This window comes from Anabrus simplex, chromosome 9 (assembly GCF_040414725.1).
Source record: "Anabrus simplex isolate iqAnaSimp1 chromosome 9, ASM4041472v1, whole genome shotgun sequence".
Classification (NCBI taxonomy): domain Eukaryota; kingdom Metazoa; phylum Arthropoda; class Insecta; order Orthoptera; family Tettigoniidae; genus Anabrus; species Anabrus simplex.
Window position 1 is genome coordinate 37,716,999 of NC_090273.1, and position 19,962 is coordinate 37,736,960.

General features: G+C 42.8%; 1 protein-coding gene across 1 annotated transcript in view; it reads left to right on the top strand.

Moving 5' to 3' along the window:
* Positions 1-19,962, top strand: part of LOC136881047 (uncharacterized) — a 341,118-nt gene that overhangs the window by 312,587 nt on the left and 8,569 nt on the right. The gene's annotated exons all lie outside the window — the stretch shown is intronic.

Consider the following 19,962-nt stretch of genomic DNA (forward strand, 5'->3'; position numbering starts at 1 on the left):
TGTATTTCTGATAAGGGAACTGTTAACATTTGACCAGACAGTTTTCGACGAAACTTGGATAAATGATCGAAATATATAACATTTTATGGCAAGCCTAACAGTCCTTTACTATAACATTAACGATGTTGTAATTAATTACCGAAAAATATCCGGCAGCTAGCTAATGATAACCTTACGTATGTTCCGTAGAAATACACCCCTTTTCAGTACAGAATATCTTGTTCTACAAACCTACTCTACTAACATATACAGGATGTGAACATATCAAAATATTGGGGTTTTAATACTGTACTTCTGTACGCTTTATAATAGAACCTAAGGTTGTGTATTACACAATATGAAACCTTGGTCGTAGATAACACAAGCACTGTGAATTATACCATAACACAAAGAAAACACCTTTAGTAGCCTTCAAAGAATTCTCAGCCACATAACTTTTTGGCAACGTGTATACAACGGCTCGAAAACTGGCTGCGAAGGCGTCTGTTGGAATCGATGGAAGCACTGAAATCACATTTCTGTGGATGTTGGAAATGTCAGTACAATATGTGCCATTTAGAATTCTACTGAGAGAGAGGAGGAAATAAGGAAATGTCCAGGCGTCAGACACTGGGTAGTAGGGAGGGAGGGGGTACGGTGGATGCTGGAGAACAGGCACACACCGCTTAGCCTAGAAGTTGCGGGCACGGCTAACAGTGTGTGGACGGGCATTGTCGTGGAGGAGACTCCACTTTTCAATTTTGTACAACTCTGGCCGGACACGCCGGATGCGTAGCAGCAACCGTTTCAAAACATTCTCGTAGAATGCGGCACTGGCCAGTGGATCATTCCAATGCTGTCAAAAATAGTGTCTTGACCCTGCACGTTTGGAGTAGACTCCGTTCAGAACGTGAGGAACGGGGTGAACACTATGCCATTTTCACTTTCTCACCGGATCGAACTGGTAGCACCAGTTCTCATCACAAGTGATGATGGTTTTCAGAAAAGATGGATCTCTGTCATTCGTCTAAATGAAATCTCCGACAATTTCCACCCGTTTTGCCTTAAGTTCGTTAGTCAATGTACGCGGCACAAATGGAGAACAGGTCTTCCACCTACTCAAGTTGTTATGTATGCTGGTATTCACACTGTCCTTGCAAATCCTTAATTCCTCTGAAATCCTTCTCAGAGACAGTCGCCGATTTTGTGCCAGCATCTGTCGCACTTGCTCGATGCTTTCTACACTGGTGTTTGTTAACGTGGCGTACCGTCACGAGTTTCCTGTCCATCCCAAAAACGTTTGAACCAATCGCAGACACATTTTCTTCTCACAGCTTCTGTTCCGTACACGTGCGTCGTCATCGCATGCTTTACCGTAGCCTTTATTCCCAGTTTGTAAAAAAAACTTGATGTTTATGCTTTGCTCCATTGCACTGTGACAGGAGTCTTCACACCCACACTGCGTTCGACTGGCCGTAGGAGGATAACCTGTTTCAGCACATTGTATTCAACGCTAGTGACGCTTCCCGAGATGTCCGTATTCACATGGGCATGTACGCAGTGTTATCGCACGCTACCATTCCGATATCAATCCATTCACCGTACTTTCCAGACACACCTTGTCTAATGCGGTCTAAACGTGCATGGTATTTGTTCCGAGTTATCTGTGGAACAGCAGAGGTGAAAGAAGGTGCGGGGGTGAACGGGCCTCAAAATACGAAATTAAAGTCAAGATAAAATATAACAAGGTTATATTTTCTTTTCAAAATCAAGAAATAACAAGCATGGCAGGTACAGAGTAGCAAGGCAACAAAGTACAATTACAGTATTTACAGGATTTGGGCTTCGAGCCCCGAACTCACAATTCTTGAGCAATTAGCCCAGTTTTACCCCAAAACAAGTTTCAACAGAGGGGCAGAAAACCCCATTCATGCCCAGGAGCACTTGCTCCAAATTACACAGTAAAGCCTCCTTGAGGCGCGCAGAAAACAAAATTTTCAAGAAAGAGCAACTCGCTCTCAAAATTTAAGCCTGTCAAAGGCCACACCAAATTCCACCTTCAAGCTATCCTCTAAGGACATAAACACAGGGGTAAAATACCCAACCTACTGAGGCCTATTAAGTGAGAAAAGGTTAATTACATGGCCTCTAAAATACCAATTTGAGGGGAGGCGATCTGCACTCCTAATACATTTGTTTAAAACCTACTTGGCACTAGGCCGCTAATGCAAGGGCTAATCCCATACTAAAGAGGTGACTTATAGAAGGAACAATTTACATTACGTTAAGGAAGAATAGTTGTGAAAATAAGTTCACCTCAATGCAATATGAGTGGGAGCTCGAGAGGGTTAAGCACTCTCTATCCCAATAACTAGTTAACACAGGAAGAATTGACACCGAGTGTCTTTACATTTTTAAAGGAAGGTTACATGGAAAAGGTTTCGGACCCGCCCCGAGAGTTAAACTGCTGAGCTAGCAAGCCAAGAAGTTATTAAAAGGCCATTACCTTGTGGATGAACTGCTGCCCGAAGAAAGAGGCGCTTCCCGCCCCCTGCTACGTACTTTACACACTGAAAGAAGTTACTGAAGTGGCGCAGAGACCCTAAAATCAGCAGTTTATATACTCTCGCGGAAAGTTCGAGGCGTTTCAGGAATTAGAACACCCTCCCACAAGAATTTTATTGGCTAGGGTTAAGCAACATATGCCCGTAGGGGAAGATACACCTGATTGGTCATAAATTAATTAAAGAAATTCGGGATTGGCTAAATTCAAAACAAGGGGAAAGAAAGGGTTATACAGCCAACTTAGACAATAACAGAAAGAAATTTAACAAGGAACAAACTTTTGAAATAAAAATTTCTCCAAAAAACAGTTCTTTCACTTCGCACTAGGGTGCACCATTATAGTTCTTCAGTAGTGTCCTCTAGAAGAGAATGTTCACACTTCTTACTACAGGCAAAACAAAAATACATCGAAAACGACCCAGTTCAGAAACTTCAAAATTTCCAAGTAGTGACATCTTCTGAGAAACTTGAAAATTAACACATTAGATAAAGTTCAGACTTCCTCCAGTAGGGGAGTTTCAACTGGCGCAAAGTTTGAATTAGCGACGTGGAGGTGTACCACCCGGTACAGACCCCCCCCCCCAAAGTCTCTCCAAGGGGTAACACAGAAGAACATAAACTTTTATTTCAACATAAGGTCCAAGCTATGATGTTGATATGGAAGTTAATTGCAGAAGTATTTACCAACAAATTTTCTTAAAATGATTGGATCCAGTTTCAAAATTCTTGTAGTAACTTTTGAAGTAATGTCTTAATGTTTGTAGAAGTTGAATTCAGAAGGAAACTTTTAGTTTTTAAAGTTGAGGAAAAATTTTCTAAGTCCACCAGATATTGCAGTAAAATAAAAAAAAGGCGGTAATTGTTGAACTGGAATGTCCATATAGCTGGATATGTACTTTAAACGTTGATAAGTTTGACTGCCAGACCAGCCGCCGCTGCTTGAGTTCAGAGGAGGCCGCTCGGACCCCTCAAGTACCCTGAGATACCGCTCGCCCGCACTATGAGAGGAGTAGTGGAGTTGAAGCACGCCGCGCCCGCGGCGAACATGCAGGTCGCGGGCCAGTTACAGGTTGTGCGCCGCACATCAGCCTTGCCCGGGAGGAGGACTCCGGCTCGCCGTACACAGGTTGGCCTCACTGGAGCAGGGCGGGCCCTTACCCTGCCTCAGGAGCGGTACGGCGCCGCGCTGCTGCGGGGGCACTGAAACATTAAAGCTCGGCGGCAGAATTTTGTTGGACCATCATCATTTTTTGAGGGCACAGGCTTTGTGGAGGGGTTGAGGGGCCAGCGGCGTGAAGATATTCATGGCATATATAAGCCACTGTGTGTTATGTTAGCAGGAGACGGGAGCGTGGTAATGGCCATGGTAAGGACAGGATGGCAGTTTAACTGATCGGGGGAGGTTTACAAAAATAATTACACACAAAGGAAACAGATTCCAAGGGCAGAAGGCCTCAAAGGTGAAACCCCTAAAAAAAAAATATAACCTTCCTATTTCTTTCAAAATTATATGAAGCAAGTTAACACAGAAATTACACCGGTTTCACCTGTGACAGGTGAACCCTAAATATCCTCTCGGTGGCTGGATTGCTTAACAATAAGGTAACGGGAGTAAGGAAATCGAGAATGATACACGGCCCATGAAATCTGGGGGAAAGCTTGCCCGCGGGCACAAAATTCTTGACCATCACCTGGTCGCCCACCTTCAAATTGGTGGGTCTCCGTCCACGATCATATCTTTCCCTCACCTTTTCATGAGACACTTTAAGGTTGGCTTTAGCCTTTTTCCAAAGATCTTTAATGTTATCTGGGTCTCTTGTCTCAGGTAGAATGTCACTCAGAGACCAGAGGTTAGAGAGCGGTGTGTTGGGAACTAATTTGAACATCAGCGAAGCTGGCGTAAACTTATGAGATTCATGAACCGCCGAGTTCAAAGCTAAGGCTAACCAATGCAGGGACGTGTCCCACCTAGAATGATCTTCATGATGATATCTATATAAATAAAATTGTTTCTGTTTGTCTGTTTGTCTGTTCCACCATCACGTCGAAACGGCTGGATAGATCTCAACCAAACTTCATATTTAGAGTATACTGACCCCGGGGAAGGTTTCGATATGCATATCATTTTAAAATCTTTGAAAAGACGGGGGTTTTATAGGAAAAACGGTTTTCCTCCATTTTCTCTTATACTATTATAGGCAAAATATCGAATTTGTCGTATAAGGACGAGACAAAGCTCAATTTAATCCTCTTGACGCAAAGAACAAAACTCGGTAAGCCCTACGGGCCCGAAAACCATGTTTTAAGGCCCTAAAACCAACCGTTACGGAGATATTGGCACCACACTACCCCTGCTCTAGGAATCGGATAAAGAAATGAACTGCCGTAACCATGGCAACGTCAGCTCCAGGATTCTAGAGCAGTGAGATTATGCATGTACGTTTGGGCATAGCTGTCAACCAAAATAGGTACAAATAAGACTTAATATCTGGGAAAAAAATATACTGTTGTGTAAGGCACTCATAGGACTCCTTTGGGCGGGGATGGAAAGGGGGTGAAGAACGAGTGTAAAAATCTATATAAATAAAATTGTTTCTGTTTGTCTGTCTGTTTGTCTGTTCCACCATCACGTCGAAACGGCTGGATAGATCTCAACCAAACTTCATATTTAGGGTATACTCATCCCGGAGAAGGTTTTGATATGCATATCATTTTAAAATCCTTGAATAGACAGGGGGTTTATAGGAAAACCAGAATGGTTTTTCCACCATCACGTCGAAACGGCTGGATAGATCTCAACCAAACTTCATATTTAGAGGATACTCATCGCGGGGAAGTTTTCCATATGCATATCATTTTAAAATATTTGAATATATGGGGGGTTTATAGGAAAATCAGAATGGTTTTTCCACCATCACGTCGAAACGGCTGGATGGATCTCAACCAAACATTGTATTTAGAGTATACTAATCCCGGGGAAGGTTTAGATATGCATATCATTTTAAAATCCTTGAATAGACGGGGTGTTTATAGGAAAACCAGAGTGGTTTTCCCACCATCACGTCGAAACGGCTGGATAGATCTCAGCCAAACTTCATATTTAGAGTATACTCATCCCAGGAAAGGTTCCGATATGCATATAATTTTAAAATCTTTGAATAGACGGGGTGTTTATAGGAAAACCACAGTGGTTTTCCTCTATTTTCTCTTATACTATTGATTTTCTGTAAACTTCGTTTACCGTACGTGAAACGTCTCTTCGTTATAAACAACATTCGTTATGTTCATAATTTACCTTACTCTTCACATGACGGAGAAATTTACAATTTTCTGCTGGTATCATGCTCTGCATTTAGTGACCGACAGACCGACAACGAACCTACAGGTTACCATGGCAACGTCTCTGACTGCATGCCAGTAGGGAAGTAACGTATTGCCATTTTCCTCATCATGCTTTTAAATTCGTGGTTGTTCCTTGAGTAGATGGCAAGAGAGGCATCAATCGGCTCATCTGCGGGATATTGGCGGAATATCGTTGGAGGTTATAACCGCCCTCGAATAGATTAAGTAATAACACCATTAGTCATCTTCATATTTGTTTACCTAAGAATCACTGAACCTAAATTTCTCCTCTGTTAGTGCTTTATTATATCCATAACTCACGGCATTTATTTATTTGTCGTTATCCGGCTGTCCTCAGTTATAATCCATTTTCTATTAGTTTCAACATTCTTAACTGTATTATTTTCTTCCTTAATTACGCCGTATGTACGTGAATGCTAGAAACTACTGGATGCATTTCCACCAAGATTCGTATTTAGAATACACCTGTCCTTGATAGGTTTCAGGGCAAATATTGTTTCTAAATCCCTGAACTAACTGGGGGTTTATACGAAACCGAAACAGTGATTTTGCACTTCCAAAAAATATACACAACAAAAGTTTATGGAAGTCTACCTACCTTGGTAGAAATTAATGTCTAAACCTTTTTTTCTCATGTGCATCATTTCGATACGAGGATCAATAAGGGAGATATCATTAAAGGACCGTTTTTCTGTACAAGTCCCATCGGACTTAACTCACGAGCGGGTGCGTGTAAAGCGTATTCCTTACAACTTGAAAACTACTGAAGACATTCGAAACAAAATTTATATTTAGCATCCACCTGTCCAAAGGTAGGTTTTAAACGTAAATAACATTTCATGTTCCGGAATGGACTGGCGGTTTATAAGGAACCGAAATGGTGATTTTACTCTTCCACAATATATACAGAACAAGACCAACCTGACTGGAAATCGACCAAACCTGATGGAATTCCACCTCTAAACCTTTTTTTTCATGTGCATTTTTTCGTCAGGAGGATTAATAAGGGAGATATCATGAATGGTCACTTTTGCAGGTTAAGTCCAGCGGACATAGCCCAAAAGGTGTTTTACATGGAGCAGATTCCTTATCTATATAAATCAAATCGTAACGACTGTGTACCTCTACACTGACTATTTTGGCGAAATTTTCGTACAGCTTTCCGTTTAAGGGGTAATAATAACAATCTCCATAATTTTTGATTTCCTGAAAGTCCTAAGTTTTACCCGCCTCGCCCAAAATCCACATTGTGGCATAATCTGCCAGAAGAATAAGAAGATAATTGAAATTTGACAAAATTATACGTTTTAGCCTGTAACGAATGAAAAATCCTATATCATTAAATTTTTCATTTTTTATCCCCGAAGAATATCGAAATATGCAGGCAATTTTAATGATGGTGCAGACCTTCGGAAATTCCTATCACGTAACGGATTGCACAATCTCCGTTCAATTTGGAATGATCTACAACCTTGGTCTTATGACTTTATGCCGTATCTGTATCCCTTTTACGTTTGATTTTTCTCTATTAATCGATGTTAAGTCAATTTGGAATTTTCACATGCATTATTCATACTTTCAATTACTTATATGAAATACAGAATCATCAAACTCTTCACGAAAATTGGCCCACTCAGTAGCCATATGTGAGCCAAATGCTACGTATGTAGCTGTCACATTATTATCCGAAAAGTAATGTAATGTGAGATGATCTTACAAAACCTTTACCCTGTTCCACGTTTCTAAATCTGACCCAAGAATAGATGACATATCATTGGACCAGCCATTTAGGCCACTAAATCCGGCGTGTCTTATGGTATAATCCTTTGTCGATATGACGTACGTTTAGTAGCAGTTAATCTGTAAATGAAGGTCTTCAATATTGTAAACACGCATATACTTTCGTATGTCGATCTATATATATTCACTGATGTCGATTTAGCGATCGAGAAAGGGTCGGTCTGCTATTGTAATCAGTACTCCCCACACCGACTTTGACTGGCAGTAGGAAAGGGTTCCTTCTCCAACTCCTGTGTAACTGTCATTAGTAAGGAAGGCCTACAATTGTAATGAATAGTTCCCTTCTCGATTTGACTTGCAGAAGGTAAGTGAGCATGCAGTTTTGTTTAAAACTCCCCTACCCGATTGTGTTTGGCAGTAGGCAAGGGTGCCCGCCATTATAAAGAAATGTACTCATCTAAAATGTGACTGGCATTAGGCATAGTGGCCTGCTATTTTGATGGAAACTCACCAACTTGGTGTGACTGGCAGTACGCTGGCTGGCAGTAGGAAAAGGGGCCTGTCATTATAATGATAACTGCACAACTGAATTTCGAGTGATAGTAGGGTAATTGCCTGCCATTATAATAAAAACTGTAATCTGTCTGGAGGTAGGAAAGGGGGGCTGCCATTTTAACGAAAACTCCCCAAATCGATTCTGTCCGCATAGTAGGCAATGGGGCCTGCAATTATAATGTAAACTTCCCAACCTGATTGTGAATGCCAGTAGGCAAGTGAGCCTGCCGTTATATCACAAATCCGTAACAAACACTTTACATTGGAAACGTACGGGGACCTCCCCATGCTCTTTCTCGGATAACGCTAAGAGACATGCAATTTTAAAACTATCTTATTTACTGCATGTACACTATTTACTTCGATATTCGAATACAATGTAGAATACCGTACCATGGCAACGTCAGCTCCAGGATTCTACAGCAGCGAAATTATCTATATAAATAAAATTGTAGGGGGTCCGCTGTCTGTAATTTCTTTTGTTTTGCCAATTTTTCAGATATTTATCCGTTTTAGGTCAACTCAAGACCGAATCGGTGGTTTTTACGTTTCGTGTCTGTTTGTTTGTTTGTCTGTTTGTCTGTTTGTCTGTTTGTCTGTCTGTTTGTCTGTTCAACCAAACTTCATATTTACAGTATACTTATCCCGGGGAAGGTTTCGATATGCATATCATTTTAAAATCTTTCAATACACGGGGTGTTTATACGAAAGCCATCACGTCGAAACGGCTAAATAGATCTCAACCAAACTTCATATTTAGAGTATGCTCATCCCGGGGAAGGTTTCTATGTGCATATCATTTTAAAATATTACAATAGATGGGGGGTTTATAGGAAAACCAGAATGGTTTTCCTCCTTTTTCTCTTATACTATTGATTTTCTGTAAACTTCGTTTACCGTACGTGAAACGTCTCTTCATTATAAACAACTTTCGTTATGTTCATAATTTACCTTACTCTTCACATGACGGAGAAATTTACAATTTTCTGCTGGTACCATGCTCTGCATTGAGTGACCGACAGACCGACAACGTCCCCCTGTGGGTGGGGGCGGTAGAATAACAAGAGAGGTGTCAATTGGCCATTCTGCGGGATAATGGCGGAATATCGTTGGAGGTTAGGCCTATAACCGTTCTCGAACAGCTTCAGTAATAACACCATTAGTCATCTTATATGTTTACCTAAGAATCCCTGCGCCTAATTTGCTCCTCTGTTACGGCTTTCTTATATCCATAACTCACACCAGCATAATTTATTGAGGGGCATAAGTAAGAGCAATACATTCACTTGGTATTTACATATTTGTCGTCATCCGGCTCTCCTCAGTTATTATAATCTATTTTCCATTAATGTCAGATTTCTTAACTATTATTTTCTTCCTTAATTACTCCGTATGTATGTTGATTGATTGATTGATTGATTGATTGATTGATTGATTGATTGATTGATTGATTGATTGATTGATTGATTGATTGATCGATTGATTGATTGATTGAATCCCAGCAGAAAGGCGTAATTGTTCAATACAATCCTCCACATTCGGTCGGCCTCAGGAACGGCATACGATCTTAAAATTGGGCCAACTCCCGAGATCTCTCAAACATAAGAACACAAGTCGGATGAGAGAAGAGAATGGTGATGGTGCTGATTTTTGTTTCAAGAGGAACTACAACGGGGCAACCATCCTATATTAACAGTAATCAGTGACAAAAATGGAGGAATCCGACTCTTCCGAAATTAAGTTATCCGCGAAGGGCGTGGAAATGAGGCCTCGAATGTTCTTATGCCGTCGGAGTCTGCAAAGAACAAGAATAGACCACGGAAGTTCGGATAATATAGCTAAAGTGAGGAGCGTGGCATAAGTAAGTGCACCTAAAAGGGTCCGTGGTCGCGAGCCCACCCTGCCAAGTTAAGGACCCCTGGGGCGATTTCAGTCACCTGTTACGACAGGCAGGGAATAACCCGGATGTATTCCTCCCCCCCCCCTCCCACCTTCACCACGCAACAGGCGGTTCACAGAAACGAACTACGATGCACACGCTACGCAAAATACAGTAGGTCACTATATACACCAACAGCAATATAAGGAAAGAAATTACGTACAGATGCTACATGGAAATCTTTCCTTTATAAGAGAGACAGCTATAAACAAAGAAATAAGATACACGTGCGGTTGTGTGCTACACAGTCACGGTGCTCCTGTGGGGAAAACCAACATCTACTGTCGTTCTCTATATGCGATTTTCTATTTTACGCAATAAAAATATCACACGAGAACACTTTTACGTATTCTAAAAGCAACTTTATTATCGCTACGAACTTATCCTGTCAGATAGAAGAAAACATTCAGTGCCTCTCTCGGAATACAAAAAAGAAAACAATCGCTCTCTAAAACAATCTACATAGAATTTATACATGTTTTACATCAGAGATCTAATGGTGCTGTTCCTTGACGCCATATTGGAAATCTGTGTGCCGTACGTCCGCACGTTATACGTCCATGGACACGAAACATAAATATAATAACATAATAATTTCGGCTCATCATAAACCTTCAAAATACCAGTATTGAAGGTTTTATCCTAATTAGGATACCTGTCCTACGACACTACTGCGCAACCAATCTGGGCCACCCGTGAGTCACAGGCAACAGCTACTTCGGTCAGCTTCAGCAGTCTATATCATCCATGTCGATAAGCGTAACCGAAATCAATATTGCTCTGAGCAAAAGGAACTTGACTGCTTAATGGTATTCACACTGGTGGCGCTTAGTTCTTCTCTGTATTACATTGTTACTTTCTAACTGAGATTGTTAACATATCTATGTGAGTGTTCATGTCAGTTATTGCGTTGAAAAATATCTGAAATATTGTTTCCTGTTTCAGAAGTGTTGCGACGGTACGTTAATTTATTTCCACTTTAGAAATTTTCGGATACTCTAATTTCATTGGGAACCACTGCATCTGAAATTCTTTTCTGGGCGGGGTTTGTGGTTGTTATTTGGAAGCATTTTGCGGCCTTTCCCTTTCTTTTGCCGATATCTTCATTCTTCGAAGTATCGGATCTCTTTCAATTTCGTTCTGATTAGTGATAAGGCAGGATTGTTGAGGAGTTGTCCTTCCTTTTGAAACAATCACCAATACGGCCATTTCAATTCTGTTGCTGATTGCGATTTTTAACCCCTTTGTGGACTTTATCTTCCTTTTCCGATATCTTCATTCTTCGAAGTATCGCATCTCTTCATATTTCGTTCTGATTAGTGTTAACAGAAGATTGTTGCGCATTTGTACTACCTCTCGAAACAATAATCACAACTACCTCTATTTTGTTGACTATTACCCCTTAGTACTTCCTGCCTTCCCAGTTTCTGCTCTGGGAGGGGTTTCTGTTTTTGATATTTTCGAGCTCATTGCGGCCCTTCCCTTTATTTTGCCGATAACTTCATTCTTCGAAGTATCGGATCTCTTTCAGTTTTCTTCTGATTAGTGTTAATAGAGGATAGTTGCCCCGTTGTACGTCCTGTTAAAACAATAATCACCAACACCACCGTCACCAACAGAAAATAATCACCACCACATGCACTTTGCTGCCCATTACAGAGTTACTGATTGGGTTTCGACACTTTTGTGACTGTTCCTTTGACCATGCCTGCTAGGAAGCGAATTAACATTGGACGGTCCATATCAAAAGCTAAAAAAGTTAAGATATTGAGGGCTTCCGAGACTGCTTCAGACCGCGAGGCCAGACTCAATGCAGACAGACTGAGGAAGAGCACTCACCGTGATTCGGAGAGTGCTTCTGAGCGCGAGGCCAGGCTTAGCTCACAGAGAGCACGCCAGTCCACATCTAGGGCGTCTGAGACTGCTTCAGACCGCGAGGCCAGACTCAGTGCAGACAGACTGAGGAAGAGCACTCACCGTGATTCGGAGAGTGCTTCTGAGCGCGAGGCCAGACTCAATGCAGACAGACTGAGGAAGATCACTCACCGTGATTCGGAGACTGCTTCTGAGCGCGAGGCCAGGCTTAGCTCACAGAGAACACGCCAGTCCACATCTAGGGCGTCTGAGAGTGCTTCAGACCGCGAGGCCAGACTCAGTGCAGACAGACTGAGGAAGAGCACTCACCGTGATTCGGAGAGTGCTTCTGAGCGCGAGGCCAGGCTTAGCTCACAGAGAACACGCCAGTCCACATCTAGGGCGTCTGAGAGTGCTTCAGACCGCGAGGCCAGACTCAGTGCAGACAGACTGAGGAAGAGCACTCACCGTGATTCGGAGAGTGCTTCTGAGCGCGAGGCCAGGCTTAGCTCACAGAGAACACGCCAATCCACATCTAGGGCGTCTGAGACTGCTTCAGACCGCGAAGCCAGACTCAATGCAGACAGACTGAGGAAGAGCACTGACCGTGATTCGGAGACTGCTTCTGAGCGCGAGGCCAGGCTTCGCTCACAGAGAGCACGCCAGTCCACATCTAGGGCTTCTGAGACTGCTTCAGACCGCGAGGCAATACTCAGATCGCAAAGATTTAGACAGATGCGTTTAAGAGAAACAGAATCAGAGGATCAGCGGATGGCTCGAATGGAGCATGACAGAGAGCACCATTCCCTCACACGCGAAAACCTAGCTGCGGAGGAATATTCTCAGGCGTTAACACAACGACGAAGTACCTACGCATCGTTAAACGAAATGCAAAATGTCCAGCAGGAAGAGAAAAGACAACGTGCAGCAGAAAGACGTTCATCAGAGACCACTGATGAATATCTCAGACGGTTAGATGAAGATAGAGTGAGACATGCCAATGTTAGAGAATTACATTCAACGTCAATTGAATCTAGGTGTCCTAATATGATTCCATGGCATGAAAAGCAGCGAAGTGCATTTGCTTATAACCCTCTTATCGACTACCATCCAAGAGCCCATATAGGGTCTTTGAGTAAAGTGTGCCCTTTCTGTAGGGCTCTCAAATGGAAGCAAGAGCCAGAGGGAATGTGCTGCTCTTCCGGAAAAATTAAATTAAATCATCTAACTCCTCTACCGGAACTTCTTATTTCTCTGTTAAATGGGACGCATACTGACTCTCGCCATTTTCTTCAATTTGTGCGAGCCTACAACAGCGCATTCCAAATGACAAGCTTCGGAGCTACTAAAGTAGTGGAAGGAAATTTTATGCCAACATTCAAAATTCAAGGACAAGTATACCACTTAATAGGTTCACTTCTCCCTGCAAACAATGAAAATTCTAAATATCTTCAAATATATTTCATTGCAGACCACAAAGCACAGGTAGATCAAAGAACAGCAATAATACCAAATTTAAAAACCCATTTAGTTAATGATTTGCAGGGCATGTTACATGATGTGAACCCATATGTCAAGGAACTGAAGACAACTCTAGAGACAATGCCGGACGGTGACACCCACAAGATTGTGATCCACGCCGACCGAGTTCCTGCTGGTGAGCACAGAGGCTGTTATAATCAGCCGACAACAAACGAGATAGCTGTCATATTGGTTGGACACGAATGTGATAAGCGAGACATCGTGCTTCGGACAAGAGACCAGGGCCTGAGACGAATATCTGAAACCCACCGATCATACGACGCTCTTCAATATCCCCTGATGTTCCCTCGTGGAGATGATGGCTACCACTTCCTACTGTACCACGTAGACCCACGAACCGGAGAACTAAAGACCCCTCTCAAGAAAACATCTTCTCTTCAGTTTTATTCTTATCGTATAATGATAAGACAAGGCGAGGTAAACTACTTACATTGTTACCGTCAACTGTCCAATCAGTTCTGGGTAGACATGTATGCTAAAATAGAGACTGAAAGGTTAGTCTATATCAGAACACACCAAAGGGAATTAAGGGCTGAGAGCTACATTCACCTTAAAGACGCCCTGAGGAAGGACGAGGGTAACATGGCAGATTTGGGACGGTTAGTCATTTTACCGTCCACTTTCACTAGAGGACCCCGATATATGCACGAGCGATCTCAAGATGCACTCTGTTATGTGCGAAAATACTCATGTCCAGATCTTTTTATTACAGCTACAACTAATCCAAAATGGGAAGAAATTGGTAATGCCGTATATAATGGTCAGTCAGCGAATGATCGTCACGACATTATTACACGTGTATTTCACATGAAATTAAAATCTCTCATGGACTTACTAACCAGAGAACAAATATTTGGGCCAACTCTTTGTTTTATGTACTCTGTTGAATGGCAAAAGCGTGGCTTGCCTCACGCCCACATATTATTATGGCTTGAGGACAAGATACGACCCGTCGATATTGATAAGGTTATTAGTGCTGAATTTCCAGATCCTGATAAAGATCCACAGCTTTTTAACATAGTTAAATGTCACATGGTCCATGGACCATGCGGATCTTTCAACGTAGGCTCACCATGTATGAAAGGTGGACGATGCTCAAAACGATACCCACGAGCATTCGTCAATGAAACTGTCACAGGGAACGATGGGTACCCATCCTACAAGCGCAGGATTCCTTCTATGGGTGGCTTCACTGCACGCCTTATGATAAATGGACAGGATATGGAAGTGGATAATAGATGGATAGTGCCATACTGTCCTGTTTTGTCTAGGGTATTCAAAACACACATCAATGTTGAATACTGTAGCAGTGTTAAGTCCATCAAATACATCTGTAAGTACATCAACAAAGGAAGCGATCAGGCAGTCTTAGGTTTGCAAGACAAAAATGATGAAGTGTGCCAGTATCAGAGCGGAAGGTACATATCCAGCTCAGAAGCAGTTTGGCGAATTCTTTCATTTCCTATCCATGAAAGGTATCCTCCAGTAATGCATTTAGATGTTCATCTACAAAATTTTCAAAGAATTGTCTTTACTGCAGAAACGGCTCATGACATAGTAGAAAATCCACGTAACACCACCTTAATGGCATTCTTTAACTTACGTCAGACAGATGATTTTGCTAAGACACTGTTGTATGAAGACGTTCCCTCTTACTATACGTATAACAAACAGCAAGGTACATTTGTAAGAAGAAAGAAAGGAGTACCTGTGGTAGCATTTTCGGGCGTTAGAAATCAGCACGTAATTAGCCGAGTGTATGCAGTCCATCCTAATAATTCCGAGTGCTTCTATTTACGCATGCTTCTGTTCACTGTCAGGGGACCAACATCCTTCACTGACCTTCGCACCGTCAATGGCATACTTCACCCTACATATCGGAGTGCATGCAAAGCCCATGGATTACTCCTGGATGACTCTCAATGGGAAGAGACACTGAAGGAGGCGATAGTTTCACAAAGCCCAGCAAAACTTCGCCGGCTTTTTGGCATATTGTTAGTCTTTTGCAGTCTCACTGATCCGTTGGATCTGTGGAACAAATATAAGGAGAGCCTAGCAGAAGATTTCTTACGACAACTTTCCGCCTGTAACGACGGTACTGCTCATGAAATGATCGCCCATGTGGAAGACAGATGTCTTCAAGACCTCGAAGAATACGTTCTATCGATTGGCGGTCAGCCTTTGAACATTTACGGCCTTCCTTCCCCTCAGATCTTACAAACGTTAAATGCTGACTATCTCAGGGAAACAAATTACAATAAAGAAGCGTTAAGGTCTTTTGTTCTATTAAATGAACCAAAACTTACAGATGAACAGACTGTAGTATATCGGGAAATATTAAACTGTGTTAGAAATAAGGAAAGTAGAATGTTTTTCTTAGACGCTCCGGGCGGAACTGGAAAAACATTCCTGATTAACTTACTGTTGTCTAAGATCAGACAGGATAGTAAGATTGCTGTAGCAGTAGCCTCTTCGGGGATCGCAGCCACTCTTTTACCCGGTGGCAAAACTGCTCACTCGATGTTTAAAGTGCCTATAGATCTTGACTGCACAGAGTCACCAATATGTAACATCACAAAACAAAGTAACATATCCAAGGTTCTGCAAGACTGCAGTCTTATAATTTGGGATGAATGCACTATGGCTCACAGAAAGGCGATTGAAGCAGTTGACCGAACGCTGCGGGACATCCGAAACAGTGATAACTTCTTTGGAGGTGTCCCTATCCTCTTTTCTGGTGATTTTCGTCAAACGTTACCGGTTGTTCCAAGAGGGAGCAGAGCAGATGAAGTGAACGCTTCATTAAGGAGATCATCACTTTGGCCAAATATCAAAAACTGTCTCTGACACAGAATATGAGGGTACATCTAGGTGGTGATGAAAACATACATACATTCACTGAAATATTGTTGTCGATTGGGAACGGCTCACTGGGAGACAGTAACGGGATCATTACTCTTTCTGATGAATTTTGTTTGTCGCTTTCTAACCTTGAAGCTCTCATTTCATCGGTGTACCCGGACGTAGAAAATATTAGGAGCAAACCCATCTCATGGCTCTGCTGCAGAGCGATCTTAACTCCAACTAATGAACAAGCGGCGTACATTAATTCGACTATCCTCACAATGTTCCACGGCGAGGAGACAGTTTATACGTCTGTCAATGAAGTAATCAACTCTGACGACGCAGTTCACTATCCTCCTGAGTTCCTGAATTCTATAACGGCTCCGGGGCTTCCATCGCACAAAATTACCTTAAAGATCGGCGCACCAATCATACTCATGCGCAATCTCAGCCCACCTAATTTGTGCAATGGGACAAGACTTCAGGTGAACGCCCTCCACAAACACGTGATAGAGGCAACTATCATGACTGGATGCGGTGAAGGAGAGTCAGTTCTTATCCCGCGGATACCACTAATCCCAACCAACTACCCGTTTGAGTTCAAGCGTCTGCAGTTTCCAGTCAGCCTCTGCTTTGCGATGACTATTAATAAATCCCAGGGCCAGACGTTGAGTATTGCTGGACTTGACCTCAGATCACCCTGCTTTTCCCACGGGCAACTGTACGTCGCATGTTCCCGAGTCAGCAGCAGCAAGTCCCTGTTTATATGTGCACCAGAAAATAAAACACGAAACATTGTTTATCAAGAGGTTCTTCAATGACTCTGTTCTTCCTTCGCTTCAGTACGTGTACTGGTGACAAATTAAATGAAATTGATCCCATAAACGAATAGACTCCTAATTATGGGAAGATCATCAGTGTTACTTAATTTTTCCAAGCACACTGTTGATTATCTGGAAGTAGAAATGGGGGCATGCCAACATAATGAAAACTGGCCAAATCGACACTGACTGGGAATAGGGAAGAAGACCTACGTTAAAATGGGAATTCTCCGAATTGACTGCGATTGGCCCTAGGTAAGGGGGTCTGCCCTTAAAATGAAAACTCTCGAGCTTGATTGACACTGGTGGTAGGCAAGGGGGAGTGCTATTATAATTAAAACTCCTCAACTCGATTGTGAATTGCAGTAGGTAAGGGGATTGCTATTATAAAAATCCTTCCCAATTCGACTATGACTGGAAATAGGAAAGGAGATCGGCCGTTATAATAGCAACTTCAAACTCGACTGTGACTAGCACTGGTAAACTCTACCAGCATTGATGATGAAAACTCCCCATTTTGAATGTGACTGGTAGTAGGCAAGGGGAATTGCTACTATAATTAAAACTCCTCAACTCGATTCTGACTCGCAGTAGGCAAGCGGGACTACCATTATAACCAAACCTCGCCAATTACACTATGACTGAATATAGGAAAGAGGGCTGTGGCTATCGATAGGCAAGTGGGCCGGCCATTATAATGAAACCTGCGCAAGTCCATTGTGACAGGCAATAAGAGAAAGTATGCCTGACATCATAACTAAAGGGTGTATTCTGCCCGAAGGCAGGTCCGAACCTCCGTAGAGGTGTGCCTGAGCCGGAGTTTACGTACGGTAGGGTGGCCAGTCCCTTTCCGCTCCTCCATTCCCTTAACCCCACCCAACAGCGCGTGGCAACCCATCCAAATCTTGACCACGTCCAGTGTTGCTTAACTTCGGAGATCTCACAGGATCCGGTGCTTCAACACGGCTACGGCCGTTGGCTGTCATCATAACCAAAGCTGCTCAAATCTACTGTCTGTAGCGGTAGGGAACCTTCCACCTCGACTGTGACTGGCAATAGGCAAGAGGATCTGCCACTGTAATGAAAATACCCCACGTCGGTTGTGACTGGCAGAAGGTAAGGGGGCCTGCCAATATAATTTTAACTCCTCAACTCAATGTTTTTCGCAGTAGACAAACTGGAATAATATTACAATGAAAACTGTCCAACTTCGTTGTGACTGCCAATACGCAAGGGGGCCTGGCAATATAATCAAAACACGATAACCGGAAATAGGAAAGAAGATCTGCCGTTATCATGGGAACCCCCAAATTGACTGGGTTTGGCAGTAGCAAGGGGACCTACTTTTATAACCCACACGCCCGAACACATTTTTGATTGGTAATAGGCAAGAAGGCTTGACATTGTCATGAAAAGTCGCCAACTTGATACTAACTGGCCATAGGCAAGCGGAAATGCCATTTCAATGAAAACTTCGCAAATCAACAGTGACTGGGGATAGCAAAGACGACCTATAATGATAATGGGAACCTTGAAATTCGATTGTGACCGCCTGCCCACCAGTGGGCCTGCCATTATATTGAAGAACCCTAAATACATTTCGCTAACAGTAGACAAATGGGCCTTCTTTTCTAACCGAAACTTTCCAACTCATCTGACTGGGAATAGCAAAAATGATCTACCGTAATAACGGAAACCCTCCACCTCGACTGTGACCGGCACTAAGTAAGCAACCGAGCTCGATAGCTGCAGTCGCTTAGGTGCGGCCAGTATCCAGTAATCGGGGGATAGTGGGTTCGAGCCTCACTGTCGGCAGCCCTGAAGATGGTTTTCCGTGGTTTCCCATTTTCACACCAGGCAAAAGCCGGGGCTGTACCTTAATTAAGGCCACGGCCGCTTCCTTTCACTTCCTAGGCCTTTCCTATCCCTTCATCGCCATAAGACATATCTGTGTCGGTGCGACCTAAAGCAAATAGCAAAAAAATAAGTAAGCAGAACTGTCATTATAATTAAAACTCCCAACTCGACTCTGACTTCTACTCGAACTCCCCAATTGGACTAATACTGTCGGTAGACAAGTCCGCTTGCCATTATAGTTAAAACTCCCCAACTGATTATCATTGGAAAAAGGAAACAAGATATCCCATTGTAATGGGAACTCTCCAACTCGACAGCGACTGGAAGTACACACGGTGGCCTGGCATTAAAACGGAAAAACTCCATCACGTTTTTGATTGCTAACACCCAAGGCCACCTGCGATTTCATGATACTTCCCCAACTACACTATGACTGGAAATAGGGAAGGTATTTTCATTATAATGGCACGTTCCCTTTACTACTGTCAGTCGCAGTCGAATTCGAGTGCTATCATGATGCCGTGTCATAAGAGGCGACTACAAGCAACCTCAGGGGCTGTTAAGTAGGGAGTATGGGTTGGCGATCGCGGGGCCTTAGCTGAGTCCTGACATTGCTTCTGTTTCCTTGTGCTAGGCTTCTCACTTTCATCTATCCTTTTCGACCTCCCTTAGTCAACTTTCGTTCTATTTCAACTCGCACGGTATTACGTGTGGAGGCCTTTCATTTTCACGCCCTTTGTGGCGAGGGGGGGAGTGATATATACAAATAATCGAAAATAGTGTCGAATCCATAGATTTCGGGGTCGCTGACATGAATACTGACACTTCGGATTTTTTAAAGTTCAACTTCAGCCCCCTTTGCCGTGGGGGCGTACAAATATAACCTACTATGTGGAAAAAGTA